Below are 7500 nucleotides of genomic sequence, written 5' to 3' on the forward strand. Positions count from 1 at the left end.
ACTTTCCCTCACGGTACTTGTTCGCTATCGGTCTCGTGGTCATATTTAGTCTCAGATGGAGTTTACCACCCACTTGGAGCTGCACTCTCAAGCAACCCGACTCGAAGGAGAGGTCCCGCCGACGCTCGCACCGGCCGCTACGGGCCTGGCACCCTCTACGGGCCGTGGCCTCATTCAAGTTGGACTTGGGCTCGGCGCGAGGCGTCGGGGTAGTGGACCCTCCCAAACACCACATGCCACGACAGGCGGCAGCCTGCGGGGTTCGGTGCTGGACTCTTCCCTGTTCGCTCGCCGCTACTGGGGGAATCCTTGTTAGTTTCTTTTCCTCCGCTTAGTAATATGCTTAAATTCAGCGGGTAGTCTCGCCTGCTCTGAGGTCGTTGTACGAGGTGTCGCACGCCACACCGCCAGCCGGCTGTGCACGCTACCGAGTAAGTACCGGTATGCGAACCGCCAGGCGACGGGCGCGCATCGCACGTTTCAGGAGGCGCGGCCGGCCCCACAGGCGGCCGCGACGCTCCCAGGTCTGCGAAGCGGGGCAAACGCCGCGCGCTTCAGTATACGTAGCCGACCCTCAGCCAGACGTGGCCCGGGAACGGAATCCATGGACCGCAATGTGCGTTCGAAACGTCGATGTTCATGTGTCCTGCAGTTCACATGTCGACGCGCAATTTGCTGCGTTCTTCATCGACCCACGAGCCGAGTGATCCACCGTCCTGGGTGATCTTTTCTTAGTTTCCACTGTCTCTTTCAAGACAGTTGCATAGGCGGGACGTAGGCGTGTGGCGGCCCCTGTTCAAGCGTTCTGTGTCCAACGGCCTCACGGCCGATGGGCGTCGTACGGCTCCACACCGGAGCGGACAGGCAGTCGGGCGAAAGTCATTCAAAACCGGCGCCAGGCGCCAGGTGCCGCAGGCCAGCCGCTCCAGCGCTTCAGCGCTCGTACCACACAACATTGGCGTTAGTTTTGAGAAGCACGCGTGGTTCCGCACGCGGCGCACGGCTACTGCGAGCCGTACAGGTAGCGTGTTGCGCGACACGACACGCACATCGAACGACATGCAGTCTAGTCGGTAATGATCCTTCCGCAGGTTCACCTACGGAAACCTTGTTACGACTTTTACTTCCTCTAAATGATCAAGTTTGGTCATCTTTCCGGTAGCATCGGCAACGACAGAGTCAATGCCGCGTACCAGTCCGAAGACCTCACTAAATCATTCAATCGGTAGTAGCGACGGGCGGTGTGTACAAAGGGCAGGGACGTAATCAACGCGAGCTTATGACTCGCGCTTACTGGGAATTCCTCGTTCATGGGGAACAATTGCAAGCCCCCAATCCCTAGCACGAAGGAGGTTCAGCGGGTTACCCCGACCTTTCGGCCTAGGAAGACACGCTGATTCCTTCAGTGTAGCGCGCGTGCGGCCCAGAACATCTAAGGGCATCACAGACCTGTTATTGCTCAATCTCGTGCGGCTAGAAGCCGCCTGTCCCTCTAAGAAGAAAAGTAATCGCTGACAGCACGAAGGATGTCACGCGACTAGTTAGCAGGCTAGAGTCTCGTTCGTTATCGGAATTAACCAGACAAATCGCTCCACCAACTAAGAACGGCCATGCACCACCACCCACCGAATCAAGAAAGAGCTATCAATCTGTCAATCCTTCCGGTGTCCGGGCCTGGTGAGGTTTCCCGTGTTGAGTCAAATTAAGCCGCAGGCTCCACTCCTGGTGGTGCCCTTCCGTCAATTCCTTTAAGTTTCAGCTTTGCAACCATACTTCCCCCGGAACCCAAAAGCTTTGGTTTCCCGGAGGCTGCCCGCCGAGTCATCGGAGGAACTGCGGCGGATCGCTGGCTGGCATCGTTTATGGTTAGAACTAGGGCGGTATCTGATCGCCTTCGAACCTCTAACTTTCGTTCTTGATTAATGAAAACATACTTGGCAAATGCTTTCGCTTCTGTTCGTCTTGCGACGATCCAAGAATTTCACCTCTAACGTCGCAATACGAATGCCCCCGCCTGTCCCTATTAATCATTACCTCGGGTTCCGAAAACCAACAAAATAGAACCGAGGTCCTATTCCATTATTCCATGCACACAGTATTCAGGCGGGCTTGCCTGCTTTAAGCACTCTAATTTGTTCAAAGTAAACGTGCCGGCCCACCGAGACACTCACTCAAGAGCACCCTGGTAGGATTGCAACGGGGTCCGCCTCGGGACGCACGAGCACGCACGAGGCGCGTCGCACGCCTTCGGCTCGCCCCACCGGCAGGACGTCCCACGATACATGCCAGTTAAACACCGACGGGCGGTGAACCAACAGCGTGGGACACAAATCCAACTACGAGCTTTTTAACCGCAACAACTTTAATATACGCTATTGGAGCTGGAATTACCGCGGCTGCTGGCACCAGACTTGCCCTCCAATAGATACTCGTTAAAGGATTTAAAGTGTACTCATTCCGATTACAGGGCCTCGGATGAGTCCCGTATCGTTATTTTTCGTCACTACCTCCCCGTGCCGGGAGTGGGTAATTTGCGCGCCTGCTGCCTTCCTTGGATGTGGTAGCCGTTTCTCAGGCTCCCTCTCCGGAATCGAACCCTGATTCCCCGTTACCCGTTACAACCATGGTAGGCGCAGAACCTACCATCGACAGTTGATAAGGCAGACATTTGAAAGATGCGTCGCCGGTACGAGGACCGTGCGATCAGCCCAAAGTTATTCAGAGTCACCAAGGCAAACGGACCGGACGAGCCGACCGATTGGTTTTGATCTAATAAAAGCGTCCCTTCCATCTCTGGTCGGGACTCTGTTTGCATGTATTAGCTCTAGAATTACCACAGTTATCCAAGTAACGTGGGTACGATCTAAGGAACCATAACTGATTTAATGAGCCATTCGCGGTTTCACCTTAATGCGGCTTGTACTGAGACATGCATGGCTTAATCTTTGAGACAAGCATATGACTACTGGCAGGATCAACCAGGGAGCTGCGTCAACTAGAGCTGAGCAGCCGGCCGCCCGGGAGTGTGTCCCGGGGGCCCGCGCGAACACGCAAGCGTCCGCTCAATTATTCTGCAAACAGGAGGAGGCTGAGCTCCCCTGCACAATACACCTCGAAACCCTCTCAGGTCCCGGCGGCGCGCAGCGCCGTCCTAAGTACTTGGTCGGGTTCGAGAGAGGCGCAATCGCCCGGAGTTTGGCGAGTAGACGCTTTAGGTGCGACCACCCGTGCTCCCAACTGAGCTTGCCGCTGCCGACAGAGGCCCGGGAGCGTGCTGTCGTGGCATTGCCGGCGGGAGACAACACGCGCCACCTACGGTGACCGGCAGCTCCAACGCCAGCGCCACAGAAGGACAAAAGCCCCACTTGGGTGCCGAAGCGAACTCTCCCAGCACAGCGCACGCGCCAACACGTCCGCACAGCTGCGATACAAACCACCTGCGAGAACCGCAGAGGCGACCGAGCAGCAGACGGCGTCGCGGCGCCGAGCGCCGGGCGGCGGCGCATCCTCAGCGCACACAGTCCTCAATCGGACCAGCACACTGCAGATGTCCACCGCGCTTCGCACCGGGCCCGCGAGGACCTACTTTGGCCGCACGGCGCCGCGTGCAGGGTGCGCCGGCGCGCAGCTGCGCCGCCTGCCGCCTCCGTCGGCCGGCGCGCCTGCCACTGGCCGCCCCCACCAGCCGGCTGTAGCGCGTGCGCCCACGCACCGCGCGGCCAGCACGCCGGGAGGCCCCCCCTCACCGGCCGGGGACGGTCCCACCCAGCCACCGCCGCGTATCGCTTCACACCCAGATGCCATTCACGTTCGTGGGCATGGTGGGTATCGCTGGAACAACCGGTTGGTAGCTCAACCGATCGTCGCCATCACTGATTCACCTCTAGCGAGAACAACCGCACCACAACGGTTTACCAGTTGTTCATTTGCATAACGTCACCAGCAAACGTAGGCGTCCATCGCCATTTGCAAATTCAACGATTGTTGCATGCCTGTGTCAGGTGTCACGACACACTATGTCTGCCCACATACACGCAACAACATGTGCACGCTTCGCGAACACGTGGAAGGTGGCCCCCGTACGTATGCGATGTCCATTGCGCGAACGACTGTCAACCGGCCTCTGTCGCATGTCGCAGATGTGGAACGCAGTGCACCATGCTATCACGGTGTGTGAGAAGAGACGACTACGTCTGACAACACGCGCCACTACATCAACAGACGGCTCATGCTGATCGCCATCCAGGGCATACCACACTGCAATCCAGCTCTTATAGGGAGACGACACGTAGCTGAGTGCACAACATTTGGACCGCATGGTTCGCCGTTGTTGGCGCAGTCGTTGTACGGTCACATGTACCACGATGTATCATTCAGTACATGAGGACCAATGTGCAGTACAGTGTGTGATTTGGACGTACAACATCAGCGGACAGTTGACACAGGCCGTACCACAGCGTAGGCTAAGTGCTTCGCACATGCGAATGCCAATGAACAACTGCAAATGCCAATGAACAACTGCAAAGGGCATTGAGCATGTACGTCCTGCTGCCATCCACATTACAGTGTATAGCTGCAAGGTGTTTAACATGAAGCGATACACTGGGGACCGGGCAGTGCGAGTAGCAAACTATATTGCGGGGGTTGCAGTTAGGCAACACTACACTAATTTAACGCGTCGTATGACAATTACAGAGCAGGTTAAGGCCCAACGTGTGTTGGGTTAAGGCCCAACGTGTGTTGGGTTAAGGCCCAACGTGTGTTGGGTTAAGGCCCAACGTGTGTTGGGTTAAGGCCCAACGTGTGTTGGGTTAAGGCCCAACGTGTGTTGGGTTAAGGCCCAACGTGTGTTGGGTTAAGGCCCAACGTGTGTTGGGTTAAGGCCCAACGTGTGTTGGGTTAAGGCCCAACGTGTGTTGGGTTAAGGCCCAACGTGTGTTGGGTTAAGGCCCAACGTGTGTTGGGTTAAGGCCCAACGTGTGTTGGGTTAAGGCCCAACGTGTGTTGGGTTAAGGCCCAACGTGTGTTGGGTTACGTTAAGGGGCAATGTGGGTTACGTTAAGGGGCAATGTGGGTTACGTTAAGGGGCAATGTGGGTTACGTTACGGCGCAATATAGGTTACGTTACGGCGCAATATAGGTTACGTTAAGGCGCAATATCGGTTACGTTAAGGCGCAATACAGGTTACGTTAAGGCGCAATACAGGTTACGTTAAGGCGCAATACAGGTTACGTTAAGGCGCAATACAGGTTACGTTAAGGCGCAATACAGGTTACGTTAAGGCGCAATACAGGTTACGTTAAGGCGCAATACAGGTTACGTTAAGGCGCAATACAGGTTACGTTAAGGCGCAATACAGGTTACGTTAAGGCGCAATGCAGGTTACGTTAAGGCGCAATGCAGGTTACGTTAAGGCGCAATACAGGTTACGTTAAGGCGCAATACAGGTTACGTTAAGGCGCAATACAGGTTACGTTAAGGCGCAATACAGGTTACGTTAAGGCGCAATACAGGTTACGTTAAGGCGCAATACAGGTTACGTTAAGGCGCAATACAGGTTACGTTAAGGCGCAATACAGGTTACGTTAAGGCGCAATACAGGTTACGTTAAGGCGCAATACAGGTTACGTTAAGGCGCAATACAGGTTACGTTAAGGCGCAATACAGGTTACGTTAAGGCGCAATACAGGTTACGTTAAGGCGCAATACAGGTTACGTTAAGGCGCAATACAGGTTACGTTAAGGCGCAATACAGGTTACGTTAAGGCGCAATACAGGTTACGTTAAGGCGCAATACAGGTTACGTTAAGGCGCAATACAGGTTACGTTAAGGCGCAATACAGGTTACGTTAAGGCGCAATACAGGTTAGGTTAAGGCGCAATACAGGTTAGGTTAAGGCGCAATACAGGTTAGGTTAAGGTACGACATAGGTTAGGTTAAGGTACGACATAGGTTAGGTTAAGGTACGACATAGGTTAGGTTAAGGTACGACATAGGTTAGGTTAAGGTACGACATAGGTTAGGTTAAGGTACGACATAGGTTAGGTTAAGGTACGACATAGGTTAGGTTAAGGTACGACATAGGTTAGGTTAAGGTACGACATAGGTTAGGTTAAGGTACGACATAGGTTAGGTTAAGGTACGACATAGGTTAGGTTAAGGTACGACATAGGTTAGGTTAAGGTACGACATAGGTTAGGTTAAGGTACGACATAGGTTAGGTTAAGGTACGACATAGGTTAGGTTAAGGTACGACATAGGTTAGGTTAAGGTACGACATAGGTTAGGTTAAGGTACGACATAGGTTAGGTTAAGGTACGACATAGGTTAGGTTAAGGTACGACATAGGTTAGGTTAAGGTACGACATAGGTTAGGTTAAGGTACGACATAGGTTAGGTTAAGGTACGACATAGGTTAGGTTAAGGTACGACATAGGTTAGGTTAAGGTACGACATAGGTTAGGTTAAGGTACGACATAGGTTAGGTTAAGGTACGACATAGGTTAGGTTAAGGTACGACATAGGTTAGGTTAAGGTACGACATAGGTTAGGTTAAGGTACGACATAGGTTAGGTTAAGGTACGACATAGGTTAGGTTACGGTACGACATAGGTTAGGTTACGGTACGACATAGGTTAGGTTACGGTACGACATAGGTTAGGTTACGGTACGACATAGGTTAGGTTACGGTACGACATAGGTTAGGTTACGGTACGACATAGGTTAGGTTACGGTACGACATAGGTTAGGTTACGGTACGACATAGGTTAGGTTACGGTACGACATAGGTTAGGTTACGGTACGATATAGGTTAGGTTACGGTACGATATAGGTTAGGTTAAGGTACACATTGTTGTAAGGAAAGGTTTAATGGGGGGCGGGGCGGGGCGGCCGGTTTGTTGATTGTGATTATAGTAAGTGGATGCCTGCGGCATCATCTGATTTGCCACGTCAGGATGCACCTTTGGCTCATGACAGGCGGCGCTCTCATTCCATGCTTGTGGCAGACCTGTGTCTTTCATTCCTGCCATTGTTTGTGTGCTGTGAGAGGAGGCAGTATTGTGATGTTGGGTGCACCCCTGTGTAGGACATGTGTGGGTGTTGGTGGCTTGGCTGAGCAATGGTGGTTGTCGGGTGGGTGGGATATTCTGTTTTCTGAGTGGACCTCCCAGTCTGGTTATGACAGTGTGGATTGTCTAATGTGGCGGAGAGGATGCACTGGGTGTTGTTCCATGCTGGTGCTTACATATTGTCTGTGTGCGTGTTACAGGCAGAGAGTAGTGCGTGATAAGGGTGTGTGGCTGACGTGTGGTTGTGATTGTGAGCAGAGTCTTTCAGCATGTATACGGACAGTTGTATACATTATCTGTATTCTGATGGCTCTATCTATTACTAATCAGCGCCGTGTATACGTTTAATCCGGTTCCAGTCGAAACTGTTGTATCTCTGTACATTAGTGACACGGCGAGCCCGCTATGTAGTTACTCGTCTCGGCAGC

General features: G+C 53.1%; 3 non-coding genes across 3 annotated transcripts in view; all 3 read right to left on the reverse strand.

Annotated features, from left to right (window-relative positions):
* Positions 1–380, reverse strand: part of LOC124579059 — a 4222-nt gene extending 3842 nt beyond the window's left edge. The window contains exon 1 of the ribosomal RNA XR_006972810.1: positions 1–380. This exon is cut by the window's left edge and continues 3842 nt beyond it. This is a non-coding gene — a ribosomal RNA (large subunit ribosomal RNA).
* A 188-nt stretch (positions 381–568) lies between these two features.
* Positions 569–723, reverse strand: LOC124579031. The gene has a single exon (XR_006972785.1). It is a non-coding gene; the product is annotated as a 5.8S ribosomal RNA (ribosomal RNA).
* A 351-nt stretch (positions 724–1074) lies between these two features.
* LOC124579054 lies at positions 1075–2985 on the reverse strand. Its single transcript, XR_006972806.1, has one exon. It is a non-coding gene; the product is annotated as a small subunit ribosomal RNA (ribosomal RNA).
* Positions 2986–7500: the final 4515 nt, after the last annotated feature.

This window comes from Schistocerca americana, unplaced genomic scaffold, assembly GCF_021461395.2.
Source record: "Schistocerca americana isolate TAMUIC-IGC-003095 unplaced genomic scaffold, iqSchAmer2.1 HiC_scaffold_287, whole genome shotgun sequence".
Classification (NCBI taxonomy): Eukaryota; Metazoa; Arthropoda; class Insecta; order Orthoptera; family Acrididae; genus Schistocerca; species Schistocerca americana.